The 16,525-nt window shown below is 43.7% G+C and overlaps 1 pseudogene; it reads right to left on the reverse strand.

Annotated features, from left to right (window-relative positions):
* Window positions 1-3,976: 3,976 nt before the first annotated feature.
* LOC139417608 (ankyrin repeat and SOCS box protein 8-like) lies at window positions 3,977-5,462 on the reverse strand (annotated as a pseudogene).
* Between the last annotated feature and the right edge of the window lie 11,063 nt (window positions 5,463-16,525).

Genomic DNA, 16,525 nt, shown 5'->3' on the forward strand with positions numbered 1-16,525 from the left:
AACTAAGATGTTTGGTGCAGTATTTCTCAACTGAAAACAAGTCTTCGCTCGTTGAAGGACAAACACTTAATTCAAGTATCTCGTCCTTGGTTCCCACTACTACTGGGAGTAGTAATGTTGACAAATTACCGACGAAGGGGCGTAGACTGCCGCTACCGAACACCAAAAAAAGGGAGGGGGGGGGGAATCCAGTGTATAATATAAGGAAAGGTGTTTTCTTTTTTTTTTCTTTTTTTCCCTCCAATTGGTCTTTTGACCAAGACCAATCAGATTAGCTCTTTTGCCAATAATTGGGGAAAAAAAAGATCAGTTGGGCAGCCTGTATGAACACAGCCTTTGTAGGTTGACATTGTTAAGAGACAAACAAATTAACTATCACTGTTATATACACTACCGTTCAAAAGTTAGTCTCTTAGAAATGTCCTTGTTTTTTAAAGAAAAGCACATTTTTGATCCATTAAAATAACATTAAATTGATCAGAAATACAGCGTAGACATTGTTCATGTTGTAAATGACTAGTGTAGATGGAAAATGGCAGATTTTTAATAGCAAATCTACATAGGCGTACAGAGGCCCATTATCAGCAACCATCACTCCTGTGTTTCAATGGCACGTTGTGTTAGCTAATTCAAGTTTATCATTTTAAAAGGCTAATTGATCATTAGAAAACACTTTTGCAATTATGTTAGAACAGCTGCAAACTGTTGTCCTGATTAAAGCAAAATAACTGTCCTTCTTTAGGACTAGTTGTGTATCTGGAGCATCAGCATTTGTGGGTTTGATTACAGGCTCAAAATGGACAGAAATAAAGACCTTTCTTCTGAAACTCGTCAGTCTATTCATGTTCTGAGAAATGAAGGTTATTCTATGCAAGAAATTGCCAAGAAACTGAAGATCTCGTACAACTCTGTGTACTACTCCCTTCACAGAACAGTGCAAACTGTCTCTAACCAGAATAGAAAGAGGAATGGGAGGCCCCGGTGCACAACTGAGCAAGAGGACAAGTACATTAGAGTGTCTAGTTTGAGAAACAGACGCCTCACACGTCCTCAACTGGCAGCTTCATTAAATAGTACCCCCAAAACACCAGTCTCAATGTCAACAGTGAAGAGGCAACTCCGGGATTCTGGCCTTCTAGGCAGAGTTGAAAAGAAAAAGCCATATCTCTGTCCAGTGTATGTGTTCTTTTCCCCATCTTAATATTTTTATTGCCAAGTCTGAGATATGGCTTTTTCTTTGCAAATAAGCACCATTGAAAATACTGATGTAAAAAAAAAAAAATTAAGTTGACCTCTTTGTGGAAACCAAAATATCTATTTATTCTTAATTAGCTGGTTGTAGATCAGCATACTTCAACTAAAATAAGAGAATAAACTGTACCATTTGCATTCAATAACATGTATAGCTCACATAAATACCAAATCAAAATTTTCACACTTATGAAACTTGACAGGAAGTGGTATATACAGATGATTTTGTAAAACAGACACATACCATGTCTTCCGAAAGTATTCACACCCGTTGACATTTTCCACATTTTGTTGTGTTACAGCCTGAATTTAAAATGGATTACATTTGGATTTATTGTCACTGGCCTTCGCACAATACCCCATTTTGTCAAAGTGGAATTATGTTTTTCAAGATATTTGTGTTGAGTCAATAAGTATTCAAAACCTTTGTTATGGCAAGCCTAAATAAGTTCAGGAATAAAAAAAAATCACATAATCACATAAGTTGAATGGACTGTGTGATAATAATAGTGTTTAATGACTACCTCATCTCTGTACCCCACACATACAATTATCGGCCTATAGGGAGGAGGTGAGGGCCCTCGGAGTGTGATGTCAGGAAAATAACCTCACACTCAACGTCAACAAAACAAAGGAGATGATTGTGGACTTCAGGAAACAGCAGAGGGAGCACCCCCCTATCCACATCAATGGGACAGTAGTGGAGAGGGTAGTAAGTTTTAAGTTCCTCGGCGTACACATCACAGACAAACTGAATTGGTCCATCCACACAGACAGCATCGTGAAGAAGGCGCAGCAGCGCCTCTTCAACCTCAGGAGGCTGAAGAAATTCGTCTTGTCACCAAAAGCACTCACAAACTTCTACAGATGCACAATCGAGTGCATCCTGTCGGGCTGTATCACCGCCTGGTACGGCAACTGCTCCACCCACAACCGTAAGGCTCTCCCGAGGGTAGTGAGGTCTGCACAACGCATCACCGGGGGCAAACTACCTGCCCTCCAGGACACCTACACCACCCGACATCACAGGAAGGCCATAAAGATCATCAAGGACAACAACCACCCGAGCCACTGCCTGTTCACCCCGCTATCATCCAGAAGGCGAGGTCAGTACAGATGCATCAAAGCTGGGACCGAGAGACTGAAAAACAGCTTCTATCTCAAGGCCATCAGACTGTTAAACAGCCACCACTAACATTGAGTGGCTGCTGCCAACACACTGACTCAACTCCAGCCACTTTAATGATGGGAATTGATGTAAAATATATCACTAGCCACTTTAAACAATGCTACTTAATATAATGTTTACATACCCTACATTACTCATCTCATATGTATATACTGTACTCGATACCATCTACTGCATCTTGCCTATGCCGTTCTGTACCATCACTCATTCATATATCTTTATGTACATATTCTTTATCCCTTTACACTTGTGTGTATAAGGTAGTCGTTTTGGAATTGTTAGGTTAGATTACTCGTTGGTTATTACTGCATTGTCGGAACTAGAAGCACAAGCATTTCACTACACTCGCATTAACATCTGCTAACCATGTGTATGTAACAAATACATTTGATTTGATTTGATTTGATCTGTAAGGTCCCTCAGTCGAGCAATGAATTTCAAACACAGAATCAACCACAAAGGCCAGGGACGTTTTCCAATGCCTCTCAAAGAAGGGATACTAATGGTAGATAGGTAAAAATGTTAAAAGCAGACATTGAATATCCCTTTGAGCATGGTGAAGTTATTAATTATGCTTTGGATGGTGTATCAATAGACCGAGTCACTACAAAGATACAGGCGTCCTTCCTAACTCAGTTGCTGGAGTGGAAGGAAACTGCACAGGGATTTCACATTGAGGCCAATGGTGACCTTAAAACAGTTCCAGAGTTGAATGGCTGTGATAGGAGAAAACTGAGGATTGATCAACAACATTGTAGTTACTCCACAATACTAACCTAATTGACATAGTAAAAAAGGAGGAAGACTGTATAGAATAAAACTTATTCCAAAACATGCAATAAGGCACTACAATAATACTGCAAGAAATGTGGCCAAGCAATTCACATTTTGTCCGGAATACAAAGTGTTATGTTTGGGGCAAATACAACACAACACAATAGTGAGTACCACTCTCCATATTTTCAAGCATATTGGTGGCTACATCATGTTATGGGTATGCTTGTAATCGTTAAGGACAAGGGAGTTTTTCAGGATAAAAACATTTACGGAATAGAGCTAAGCACAGGCAAAATCCTAGAGGAAAACCTGCTTCAGTTTGCTCTCCACCAGACACTGGGAGATGAATTCACCTTTCAGCAGGACAATAACCTAAAACAAAAGACCAAATCGACACTGGAGTTGCTTACCAAGAAGACAGTGAATGTTCCTTAGTGGCTGAGTTACAGTTTTAATTTAAATCTACTTCAAAAATCTATGGCAAGACCTGAAAATGGTTGTCTAGCAATGATCAACAACCAACTTGAAAGAGCTTGAAGAATTTTAATGTGTGGAATGCTCTTAGAGACTTACCCAGAAAGACTCACAGCTGTAATCACTTCTACAAAGTATTGACTCAGGGGTGTGAATACTTATGTACATTTTATATTTCAGCCTGGATTCGAACCAGGGGGTCTGTAGTGAGGCCTCAAACACTGAGATGCTGTGCCGCTAGGGAGCCCATTATGGGTGTAGATGGGTGATAAGAAAAAACACAAGTCAGGCTGCAACACAACACAACACAAACCTCCCTGCCGCCCTGCACAGCAGCTCCAGACACTCCTGTTGCTCCGCCCCCAGGCCCCGGGCCACCAGGCGAGAGATGGGCATCTGGCCGTTTAGGTTAGTAACATGGATCTGGGCTCCATATTCTAACAGAACCCTTACGGTCTCTAGGTTGCCCTCAGCCCAGCTTAACGGAGTGTCATTGTTGTAATCGTGTGCGTTGGGGCCGCTCTCCAGCAGAGCCCTGACACACTCGGTTGTCCTTGAAGGCGGTCCAGTGTAGCGGAGGTGTCCTTGTTCCCGTCCAAGACGTTGGGCTGGGCCCCATAGTCAAGGAGGAATTCCAAGCAAACCTGGTCCTTTTCTGCTGCATAGTGCAACGCATTTGTAGCCATCTAGGCCACACCTTTTTATTTTACCTTTATTTAACTACGCAAGTCAGTTAAGTACAAATTCTTATTTTCAATGACAGCCTAGGAACAGTGGGTTAACTTCCTGTTCAGGATGATGTGTCGTTCGGGGGTTGGAACTTGCAACCTTCCGGTTACTAGTCCAACGCTCTAACCACTAGGCTACCCTGCCGCCACAGGGCCCCAGGGCGGCAGGGTAGCCTAGCTTTAGAGCTAAGAAGAGAGGTAGAATAAAGCATCGTTATTAGTCCTTTAGAGAATGGCAGAGAATGGTTTATTTTACAATTGGAGGCATTACATAGTAACAAAACAGCAGCTATTATAGAGCAAAGTTCACAGATAATAGATTCACTATTATGTGCTGTAATTCCGAGGAGGGATCCAAGTGGGAGGAGCAGGTTAGATTTTCAGAGGCCTGCAGCATGTACAAAAATACCAGGATATTACTTCAGGATCTAATTTATTAACAAAAACAACATTTTACAAAGTACAGAAATTAGCTCAATTGGTAGCTAGCTCATTTCAGATGGATGAGAGAGAGTTAAAAACACATACCTCTGCTCCTTTCTCCAACAACAGCTCGACACAGTCTGCATCAGCCACCATGACACCATACAGGCACAGTGCAAAAGCTTTAGAGTGCCATGCATACGGTTCACATCAGCACCCTGATAGTAGAGGCATTGATGTAATTGTCGCAGATAACAGACACCATAAACAAAAAGTCATATTCAATAACATCAGACAATCAGAATTGTGGCAGAGTTGAAAGATAGCTTTAGAACTACGAAGTGTTGACAAAATGACCAACACGCAGAGATAATGTGTGGGCGTTGAAGGAGTTATCTTTTCTAAAATAAGGTAAGATCTAGGGCACCACCGATGAAATAAGTACAGTGGTGTGAGTGTTAACCTTTCATCTCTACAGTTCAAAGATAAGCCAACCTACACTTCGAATGAGATCCTCCACATTGTTGTGTGGGAAAGAGCGAATTGCAGCGATGGTGCGGATGGTACATGGAATATTTACTCTGAATAGATTGCATGATGTACCACATAGTAGAACTCATGTGGAGCTGAGGACCATTGCACCCAGCCTGGGGTGCACTGACACCACAGTCTACAACACCTGGCTGGCCAAGTTGGACTTTCAGATCTGAAAAAAAAAACGGTGGTATTGGTATTGATAATGGTAAAGAATTACAGGTGTTCACTTAGAAGAGACATTTTTGGTTTGAGCTAGGACTAGTCTCTCTAGTCTAGACAGACGGGTTGCCTTCCAGAATGTACCAACGTTCCAGCCGGAGGAGGCTGGTGGGATGATATATCGGAGGACTGGCTCATTGTAATGGCTGGAATGGAATATATTGAACGGTATTAAACAAATCAAACAGATGTAAACCACATGTTTGACTCCATTCTATGTATTCCATTCCAGCCATTACAATGAGCCCATCCCAATTATCGGTCTGGGATTTCTGAGACTTAACTAGAACTACATTATATTCTAGCAAAATAATTTGTAGGCTTTTATGCATCAAAGGGGAGTGCAATCCCCCCTCTGGTCAATATGTAAATGTAATGTTGACTGACATTGACATACTGCGCATCAAAACGATAACAACCCTTGGAACCTTTCTGTGTTGATACCCCGTCCACACCAACTGAAAAGCTACTACTGTACAAGACAGCTAGCATAATTTCCTAACCTGTCAAACATTTTTCAAGCTTTACCTGTGCATCATGAGGAAAAAAGTAGAAACTAAACTAGATAGCTACCTTGTTAGGTTAAACCTTGCAAGAAAACGACTTGCTAGCCCGTTTATCCATCGACTAGTAGTATAAATAGTAGAAGCTAACATTAATGCTGACTAATACTTAGTGTCAAACTAGTTAGCTAACTTACTTGCATTAGCTAAGCCAGCGATAAATAAATAACATAGCTAAGCTATAGCTATCTAGCTAAATTCTTAAACATATTTTCAGTAGTTAACCCAAACACAAGCCCGGTAAACTAAATGTCCCGGCCTCGGCAGCAGCCAGCTAACCGATAGCTAGCGTAATCGGTTAGCTGTTTTCCACTCTAGCTGACCGCTATAGCAGATAAGATAACAATTATCACACATTTTAATGATTGTGATGAATGTATCAAATATTCCCATAGCTTGACATAAAATTCAAGTTGCATTGTTATGTCGATATTTTTGGGGTCCACAGTTTAAAAGAATGCAGTAACACTGTGCAATGCAAGCTTGAAAAACACAGAGATGGTAAAGTCATTTTATTTGCTGCTAAAACATGTGACTGGGCTACGCCCACAGCATCTACACAGGAATCTACTCTGACATTGAATTTTGTGTTTTTATCAGTGGTGGAAAAAGTACCACATTTTCATACTTGACTAAAAATAAAGATAAAAAAATTACTCAAGTAAAAGTCACCCAGTAAAATACTATTTGAGTAAAATTCTAAAAGTATTTGGATTTTAAATGTACTTAAGTATCAAAAGTAAAAGTATAAATAATTAAAAATTCCTTAAATTAAGCTAACCAGATGGTACCATTTTCTCGTTGTTTTTAAATTTTTGGAAAGCCACGGGCAAACTCCAACATTCAGACATAATTTACAAACAATGCATGTGCGTTTGGTGAATCCTCCAGATCAGAGGCAGTAGGGATGACCAGGGATGTTTTTTTTTTTTACATTTATTTTATTAAACCCTTTTCAACTAGGCAAGTCAGTTAAGAACAAATTCTAATTTACAATGATGGCCTACCAAAAGGCAAAAGGCCTACTGTGGGGACGTGGGCATGGGATTAATTTATTTGTATTATTAAATACAATATAAATATCAGACAAAACACACATCACAACAAGAGAGACAACACAACACTACATAAAGAGAGACCTAAAGACAACAACATAACAAGGCAGCAACACATGACAACACAGCATGGTGGCAACACAACACATTTATACGTAACATTTAAAACACGTTCCAGTCGCTAGCTGCAGAGAACTGAAAAGAGGAGCGGCCCAGGGATGTGTGCGCTTTGGGGACCTTTAAAAGAATGTGACTGGCAGAACGGGTGTTGTATGTGGAGGATGACGGCTGCAGTAGATATCTCAGATAGGGGGGAGTGATAAGTGTGTGAATTTGACTCTTTTCCTTTCCTGCTAAGCATTCAAAATGTAATGAGTACTTTTGTGTGTCAAAGACAATGAATGGAGTAAAAAGTACAATATTTTCTTAAGGAATGTAGTGAAGTAAAAGTAGTCAAACATAAATAGTCAAATGAATATTCCACAAAAAACGACTTTAGTAGAACTGTAAAGTATTTTTACTTAAGTACTTTGCTTAGCAGGAAAGGAAAAGAGTCAAATTCACACACTTATCACTCCCCCCTATCTGAGATATCTACTGCAGCCCTCATCCTCCACATACAACACCCGTTCTGCCAGTCACATTCTGTTAAAGGTCCCCAAAGCACACACATCCCTGGGTCGCTCCTCTTTTCACTGCAGCTAGCGACTGGAACGTGTTTTAAATGTTACGTATAAATGTTCAATGTTATGTCTATGTCCTCTTTCGTTGGCCTAGACTTGTTAAGTGTTTTTAAGAATGTATGGTTTTTAAAATACTGAGTGGGTTATGTGTGGCGAACAGAACAGGGATTGCAGACGGTGGAGCTCAAAACGACAGGTTAAATGACTTTATCATTGTGTGTGGATCTCAGGGCCGTGCGGAGGCTATTATGCCCCCTGTGTTGAAAATTCAAAATGGTTTGCATAGTCAACTTACACACAGCTCTGACACACACGCTTACCCCACCAGACATGCCAACAGGGGTCTATTCACAGTCCCCAAATCCAGAAGAAATACAAGAAAGCGTGCAGTATTATATAGAGCCATTATTGCATGGAACTCAATGATCAAATAAACAGCAAACGTGGATCAAAAAACAGATAAAGCAACACCTCACGGCACAACACCTCTCCCCTATTGGACCTAGATAGTTTGTGTGTATGCATTGATATGTAGACCATGTTTAAATGTATATAGTTCTGTATTTGTGAGCTGTTAATGTCTATTAGTGTTCTGTATCATGCTATGTTTCATGTTTTGTGTGGACCCCAGGAAGTGTAGCTGCTGCTTTCACAACAGCTAAGTGGGTGTGACACCTACTCCTGTTGCCTGCTGCACTGCTGCTTGGATTCCACCTGGCGATCTGTTCACCGTCTGCCCTGGCCTGTCTCCCCCTGTCTGGTACAGGTACCCCACCACACTCCCCCCTCTCTGTTCACCGTCTGCCCTGGCCTGTCTCCCCCTGTCTGGTACAGGTACCCCACCACACTCCCCCCTCTCTGTTCACCGTCTGCCCTGGCCTGTCTCACCCTGTCTGGTACAGGTACCCCACCACACTCACCCCTCTCTGTTCACCGTCTGCCCTGGCCTGTCTCCCCCTGTCTGGTACAGGTACCCCACCACACTCCCCCCTCTCTGTTCACCGTCTGCCCTGGCCTGTCTCCCCCTGTCTGGTACAGGTACCCCACCACCCTCCCCCCTCTCTGTTCACCGTCTGCCCTGGTCTGTCTCACCCTGTCTGGTACAGGTACCCCACCACACTCCCCCCTCTCTGTTCACCGTCTGCCCTGGCCTGTCTCCCCCTGTCTGGTACAGGTACCCCACCACACTCCCCCCTCTCTGTTCACCGTCTGCCCTGGCCTGTCTCCCCCTGTCTGGTACAGGTACCCCACCACACTCCCCCATCTCTGTTCACCGTCTGCCCTGGCCTGTCTCCCCCTGTCTGGTACAGGTACCCCACCACACTCCCCCCTCTCTGTTCACCGTCTGCCCTGGCCTGTCTCCCCCTGTCTGGTACAGGTACCCCACCACACTACCCCCTCTCTGTTCACCGTCTGCCCTGGCCTGTCTCCCCCTGTCTGGTACAGGTACCCCACCACACTCCCCCCTCTCTGTTCACCGTCTGCCCTGGCCTGTCTCCCCCTGTCTGGTACAGGTACCCCACCACACTCACCCCTTTCTCCCGACTGTTGGGGCGAGTGACTCTGAACTTACAATGGCTAACCCCAAGTCATTATATATTTCATTTTTTTCTTGTGCATTTGACTAATTTGCTATTTGCCTCATGACTCTTGCATACTTTGTTGACTACAAACTTTCTTTACCCATCGTGGGACAGCCTATGTTTATGTTCCCACACTCGGGACTCTGACTCTCTATTGGTTACACAGACCTTTGGCCTCAAATCCTATTCTAACCAGCTCTCGCCGGCTTTGTATTCATGTTACCTGATGAAATTGCTGTACAATATGATCTTGTTGCCATCTGATGCACATTCAGATGTCATAAATCAGCACTGCAGAGCTCTCCCTGTCCAATGCCGTGCCTTGATTGTATTACTGCTCTAAAAAGCTGCATCCTGTAGAAAGGAACTATGATGTTGGCAACCGGGAGCTCCTGGTGGTGAAGTTAGCATTAGAGGACTGGAGACACTGGCTGGAGGGCTCCACGGACCCGTTTCTCTTCGGAACAGACCATTGGAACCTGGAGTACATGCGGACAGCGATGCGACTGAACCCGAGCCAAGCAAGGTGGGCTCTTTTCTTTACCAGATTCAACTTCACCTTGTCATACAAAATGGGACCCCGAGTGCTGAAGCGTGTAAAAATTGTCAGTCCACAGTTGCAACACTCAATACCGAGTTCCAAACTGCCTCTGGAAGCAACGTCAGCGCAATGACTGTTCGTCAGGAGCTTTATGAAATAGGTTTCCATGGCCGAGCAGCAACACAAAAGCCCTTGATCACCATGCTCAATGCGTCGGCTGGAGTGGCGTAAAGCTTGTCGCCGTTGGACTGACGATTCTGTGCTTCCAACTTTGTGACAACAGTTTGGGGAAGGCTCATTCCTGTTTCAGCATGACAATGCCCCCGTGCACAAAATGAGGTCCATACAGAAATGGTTTGTCAAGATCGGTGTAGAACAACTTGACTGGCCTGCAAGGAGCCCTGACCTCATTCCCATCGAACACCTTTGGGATGATTTGGAAAGTTGAATGTGAGCCAGGCCTAATCGCCCAACACCAGTGCACAATCTCACTAATGCTCTTGTGGCTAAACGGAAGCAAGTCCCCGCAACAATGTTCCAACATCTAGTGGAAAGCCTTCCCAGAAGAGTGGAGGCTGTTACAGCAGCAAAGGGTGGAACAACTCCATATTAATACCAATGATTTTGGAATGAGATGTTTGACAGACAGGTGGCCCCATACTGTATCTCTGTAGTATTTGCTTGCTGGTTATTCATTACATGCCTTCTCCATTCATTTTCTTTCAAAGATATAAACTTCCCCATTGTATAACCTTGGTACATTTCCTTGTTGTGCAAGAAGAAAGGTGAAGAGTTTATCAGAAAATTAGATTCACTGTCTTTCAAACACTGGCACATTTTTCACATGCAAGTGATGTATTTGCAAAGTTCTTAGTACAAAACTCAAAACGGATAGCACTTGTAAGGCTTAAATTCATAACAAATAATCAGAAATTGAAGTATTTTAAAGACAGTATACTGTACAAACATATTGGTCTAGCAAGCACAATGTGTGTATTCCATTTCTGCCCCATGTAACATTGTAAATTATCAAATGTTCTATGTGACTTGTCAACTGATACAGTATCACGTCTCTCTGCTTGCCAAAATTCAATCGGCTTACTGTGTCTAAATTAAATTCAGACGAGTGGAATATTAATTAATAAGGCACAAGGGGTTGTGGTATATGGCCAATATACCACAGCTAGGGGATGTTCTTAGGCGTGACGCAGAGTGCCTGGATACAGCCCTTAGCCGTGGTATATTGGCCATATACCACAACCCCCGGAGGTGCCTTATTGTTATTATAAACTGGTTACCAACGTAAGTGGAATACGGGTCTGATATACCATAGTATGTCAGCCAATCAGCATTCAGGGCTCGAACCACCCAGTTTATAAATTGTTATATACAACCTGTATTTCAGCAGTGCATTTTACACTACACTATAATGGTAGCACATGGCAGTCTTTCTACTTTGTCCTGTTGAAGCACACTGGCTGATGGACGATGATGTAGTATTTACAGCCACATCCATACATCATTTGGTTTTACCTTCCAACGTAAATTGATGTCAGTTGATTCATTCGTGTTTTAAAAATATAGAATTTTAGTGATCAACAGTTATCAAACTATGTAGATAACCAAATCTGTATATTGCAAAGTTTAAGTACTTATCAGTGTTGAGCAGTTTGGTTAAATCAAATCAAACTTTATTTGTCACATGCGCCGAATACAACAAGTGTAGACTTTACTGTGAAATGCTTTACTTACAAGCCCTTAACCAACAGTGCAGTTCAAGAATTAGAAAATATTTACCAAGTAGAATCAAATAAAAAGAAATAATACAAAATAACTCAATAAGAATAACAATAATGAGGCTATATACAGGGGACACCGGTACCGAGTCAGTGTGCGGGGGTACAGGCTAGTTGAGGTAATATGTAGGTGGGGGCGAAATTACTATGCATAGGTAACAAACAGCGAGTAGCAGCAGTGCACAAAAGGGGGGGGGGGTCAATGTAAAATGTCCGGTGGCGATTTTATGAACTGTTCAGCAGTCTTATGGCTTTGGGGTAGAAGCTGTTGAGGAGCCTTTTGGTCCTGGACTTGACACTCCAGTACCGCTTGCCGTGCGGTAGCAGAGAAAACAGTCTATAACTTGAGTGACTTGAGTCTCTGACAATTTTATGGGCTTTCCTCTGACACCGCCTATTATATAGGTCCTGGATGGCAGGAAGCTTGGCGCCAGCAATGTACAGGGCCGTTCGGACTACCCTCTGTAGCGCCTTACGGTCAGATGCCGAGCAGGTGCCATATCAGGCGGTGATGCAACCGTTCAGGATGCTCTCGGTGGTGCAGCTGTAGAACCTTTTGAAGATCTGGGGACCCATGATAAATCTTTTCAGTCTCCTGAGGGGGAAAAGGTTTTGTTGTGCCCTCTTCACAACTGTCTTGGTATGTTTGGACCATGATAGTTCGTTGGTGATGTGGACGCCAAGGAACTTGAAGCTCTCGACCCGCTCCACTACAGCCCTGTCGATGTTAATGGGGGCCTGTTCGGCCCGCCTTTTCCTGTAGTCCACAATCAGCTCCTTTGTCTTGATCACGTTGAGGGAGAGGTTGTTGTCCTTGCACCACACTGCCAGTTCTCTGACCTCCTCCCTATAGGCCATCTCATCGTTGTCGGTGATCAGGCCTACCACTGTTGTGTCAAACATAATGATGGCGTTGGAGTCGTGTTTGGCCACGCAGTCGTGGGTGAACAAGGAACACAGGAGGGGACTAAGTACACACCCCTGAGGGGCCCCAGTGTTAAGGATCAGCGTTGCCGATGTGTTGTTGCCTACTCTTACCACCTGGGGGCGTCCCGTCAGTAAGTCCAGGATCGAGTTGCAGAGGGAGGTGTTTAGTCCCAGAGTCCTTAGCTTAGTGATGAGCTTCGTGGGCACTATGGTGTTGAACACTGATCTGTAGTCAATGAACAGCATTCTCACATAGGTGTTCCTGTTGTCCAGGTGAGAAAGGGCAGTGTGGAGTGCGATTGAGATTGCGTCATCTGTGTATCTGTGGCGCTGCATGCAAATTGGCGTGGGTCTAGGGTGTCTGGGAGGATGCTGTTGATGTGAGCCAGCACTTCATGGCTACGGACATGAGTGCCACGGGGCGGTAATCATTTAGGCAGGTTACCTTTTCTTCCTTGGGCCCAGGGACTATGGTGGTCTGCTTGAAACATGTAGGTATTACAGACTCGGGCAGGGAGACGTTGAAAATGTCAGTGAAAACATTTGCCAGTTGGTCCGCGCATGCTTTGATACACATCCTGGTAATCCGTCTGGCTCAGCGGCTTTGTGAATGTTGACCTGTTTAAAGGTTTTGTTCACATCGGCTACCGAGAGCATTATCACACAGTCATCCAGAACAGCTGGTGCTCTCGCGCATGCTTCAGTGTTGCTTGCTTCGAAGCGAGCATAAAAGGCATTTAGCTCGTCTGGTAGGCTCTCGGCACTGGGCAGCTCGTGTCTGGGTTTCCCTTTGTAGTCCGTAATAGTTTTCAAGCCCTGCCACATCCGATGAACGTCAGAGCTGGTGTAGTAGGATTCAGTCTTAATCCTGTATTGACTCTTTGCTTGTTTGATGGTTCGTCTGAGGGCATAGCAGGATTCCTTATAAGCATCCGGATTATTCTCCCGTTCCTTGAAAGTAGCAGCTCTAGAGTTTAGCTCGATGTGGATGTTGCCTGTAATCCATGGCTTCTGGTTGAGACATGTACGTACAGTTACTGTGGGGATGATGTCATCGATGCACTTATTGATGAAGCCGATGACTGAGGTGGTGTATTCCTCAATGCCATTGGATGAATCCAGGAACATATTCCAGTCTGTGCTAGCAAAACAGTCCTGTAGCATCCGCGTCATTTGACCACTTCCATATTGAGCGAGTCACTGGTACTTCCTGGTTTAGTTTTTGCAGGTAAACAGGAGTCAGGAGGATGGAATTATGGTCAGATTTGCCAAATGGAGGGCGGGGGAGAGCTTTGTATGCATCTCTGTGTGTGGAGTAAAGGTGGTCTAGGATTTTTTTTCTCCTGGTTGCACATGTGACATGCTGGGAAAAATGTTGCAAAACTGATTTAAGTTTGCCTTCATTAAAGTCCCCGGCCACTAGGAGCGCCGCTTCTGGGTGAGCAATTTCTTCTTTGCTTATGGCCTTATAGAGTTGGTTGAGAGCAGTCTCTGTACCAGCTTCTGATGGCTTGTGGCTGGCTGGGCAGCGCAGATAGAAACTGTCCATGAGCCAGGTGGTCTTAGACCCGATGCTCCGATACATCTGCCCAACGGTAAGGGAGTGACCAATCCATGGCTGGGCTGTGTGGGGACCTTGATGATGTTCCAGGTCTTCCTCAAGCACCGCTTTGAGGACATGTCCTGTATGGGTGGGAGCACGACTGGGCTGTCTTCACCACCCGCTGCAGGCTGCCCACTGAAGGGCCTTGTGGTCGTGAACAGAGCAGTTTCTCTACAAGGCCATGATGTTGCCAGATCCGCTGTTATTGGAGGCTATTTGGGGGCCTGGCCCATGCTACCGCACTTTTTTCCATGTTCTAATAAAATATTGATCATTTATTTGACCGCGACGTGCGCCGACAGAAAGACACATCAATCTCAGATAAAGTATCTAAGCAAGCGAAACAGTGCCTCTCTGTCTCAGTATGTATAGACCATGTATCTGATGCAGTCTGACAGTGAAACAGCGCCCCCTCTGTCTCAGTATGTATAGACCATGTATCTGATGCAGTCTGGACAGTGAAACAGCGCCCCCTCTGTCTCAGTATGTGTAGACCATGTATCTGATGCAGTCTGACAGTGAAACAGCACCCCTCTGTCTCAGTAGGTGTAGACCATGTATCTGATGCAGTCTGGACAGTGAAACAGCCCCCCTCTGTCTCAGTATGTATCAACCATGTATCTGATGCAGTCTGGACAGTGAAACAGCGCCATCTCTGTCTCAGTATGTGTAGACCATGTATCTGATGCTGTCTGGACCAAAAGACTATGTACTGTCATAATATTTCTGTCCAGACAGCATCAGAAACATGGTCTACACCTACTGAGACAGAGGGGGCGCTGTTTCACTGTCCAGACAGCATCAGAAACAGGGGTTACATACAGAGGGGCACTGTTTCGATTACATAGTTTCAGCAGAAAGAAGTGGCGAAGCGAGAGGGCTATAATCACTAAATAAAATAATGAAATAATGAAAGAGAAGCAGCCAAGTAATATGACTGTTATCTCACTAATGACCCCCTTCTTGGGCCATATACTACCTTAAGTATAGGGTTCAAGGTATATACAGTTGAAGTCGGAAGTTTACATACACCTTAGCCAAATACATTTAAACTCAGTTTTTCACAATTCCTGACATTTAATCACAGTAAACATTCCCTGTCTTCAGGTCAGTTAGGATCACCACTTTATTTTAAGAATGTGAAATGTCAGAATAATAGTACAGATAATTATTTCTTTCAGCTTTTATTTCTTTCATCACATTCCCAGTGGGTCAGAAGTTTACATACACTCAATTAGAGCTGGTGTAACTGAGTCAGGTTAGTAGGCCTCCTTTGCTCGCACAAGCTTTTTCAGTTCTGCCCACAAATGTTCTATGGGATTGAGGTCAGGGCTTTGTGCTGGCCACTCCAATACCTTGACTTTGTTGTCCTTAAGCCGTTTTGCCACAACTTTGGAAGAATGCGTGGGTCCATTGTCCATTTGGAAGACCCATTTGCGACCAAGCTTTAACTTCCTGACTGATGTCCTGAGATGTTGCTTCAATTCATCCATATATTTGTCCTCCTCATGATGCCATCTATTCTGTGAAGTGCACCATTCCCTCCTGCAGCAAAGCACCCGCACAACATGATGCTGCCACCCCTGTCCTTCACGGTTGGGATGAAGTTCTTCAGCTTGCAAGCCTCCCCCTTTTTCCTCCAAACATAACAATGGTCATTATGGCCAAACAATTATATTTTTGTTTCATCATACCAGAGGACATTTCTCCAAAAGTACGATCTTTGTCCCCATGTGCAGTTGCAAACCATAGTCTGGCTTTTTATGGCGGTTTTGGAGCAGTGGCTTCTTCCTTGCTGAGCGGCCTTTCAGGTTGTGTCGATATAGGACTCGTTTTTACTGTGGGTATAGATACTTTTATACCTGTTTACTCCAGCATCCTAACAAGGTCCTTTGCTGTTATTCTGGGATTGATTTGCACTTTTTGCACCAAAGAGGCACTGAGTATGAAGGTAGGCCTTGAAATACATCCACAGGTACACCTCCAATTGAATCAAATAATGTCAATTAGCCTATCAGAAGCTTCTAAAGCCATGACATCATTTTCTGGAATTTTCCAAGCTGTTTAAATCACAGTCAACTAAGTGTATGTAAACTTCTGACCCACTGGAATTGTGAAACAGTGAATTATAAGTTAAATAATCTGTCTGTAAACAACAGTTGGAAAAATGACTTGT

This window comes from Oncorhynchus clarkii, chromosome 9 (assembly GCF_045791955.1).
Source record: "Oncorhynchus clarkii lewisi isolate Uvic-CL-2024 chromosome 9, UVic_Ocla_1.0, whole genome shotgun sequence".
Taxonomy (NCBI): domain Eukaryota; kingdom Metazoa; phylum Chordata; class Actinopteri; order Salmoniformes; family Salmonidae; genus Oncorhynchus; species Oncorhynchus clarkii.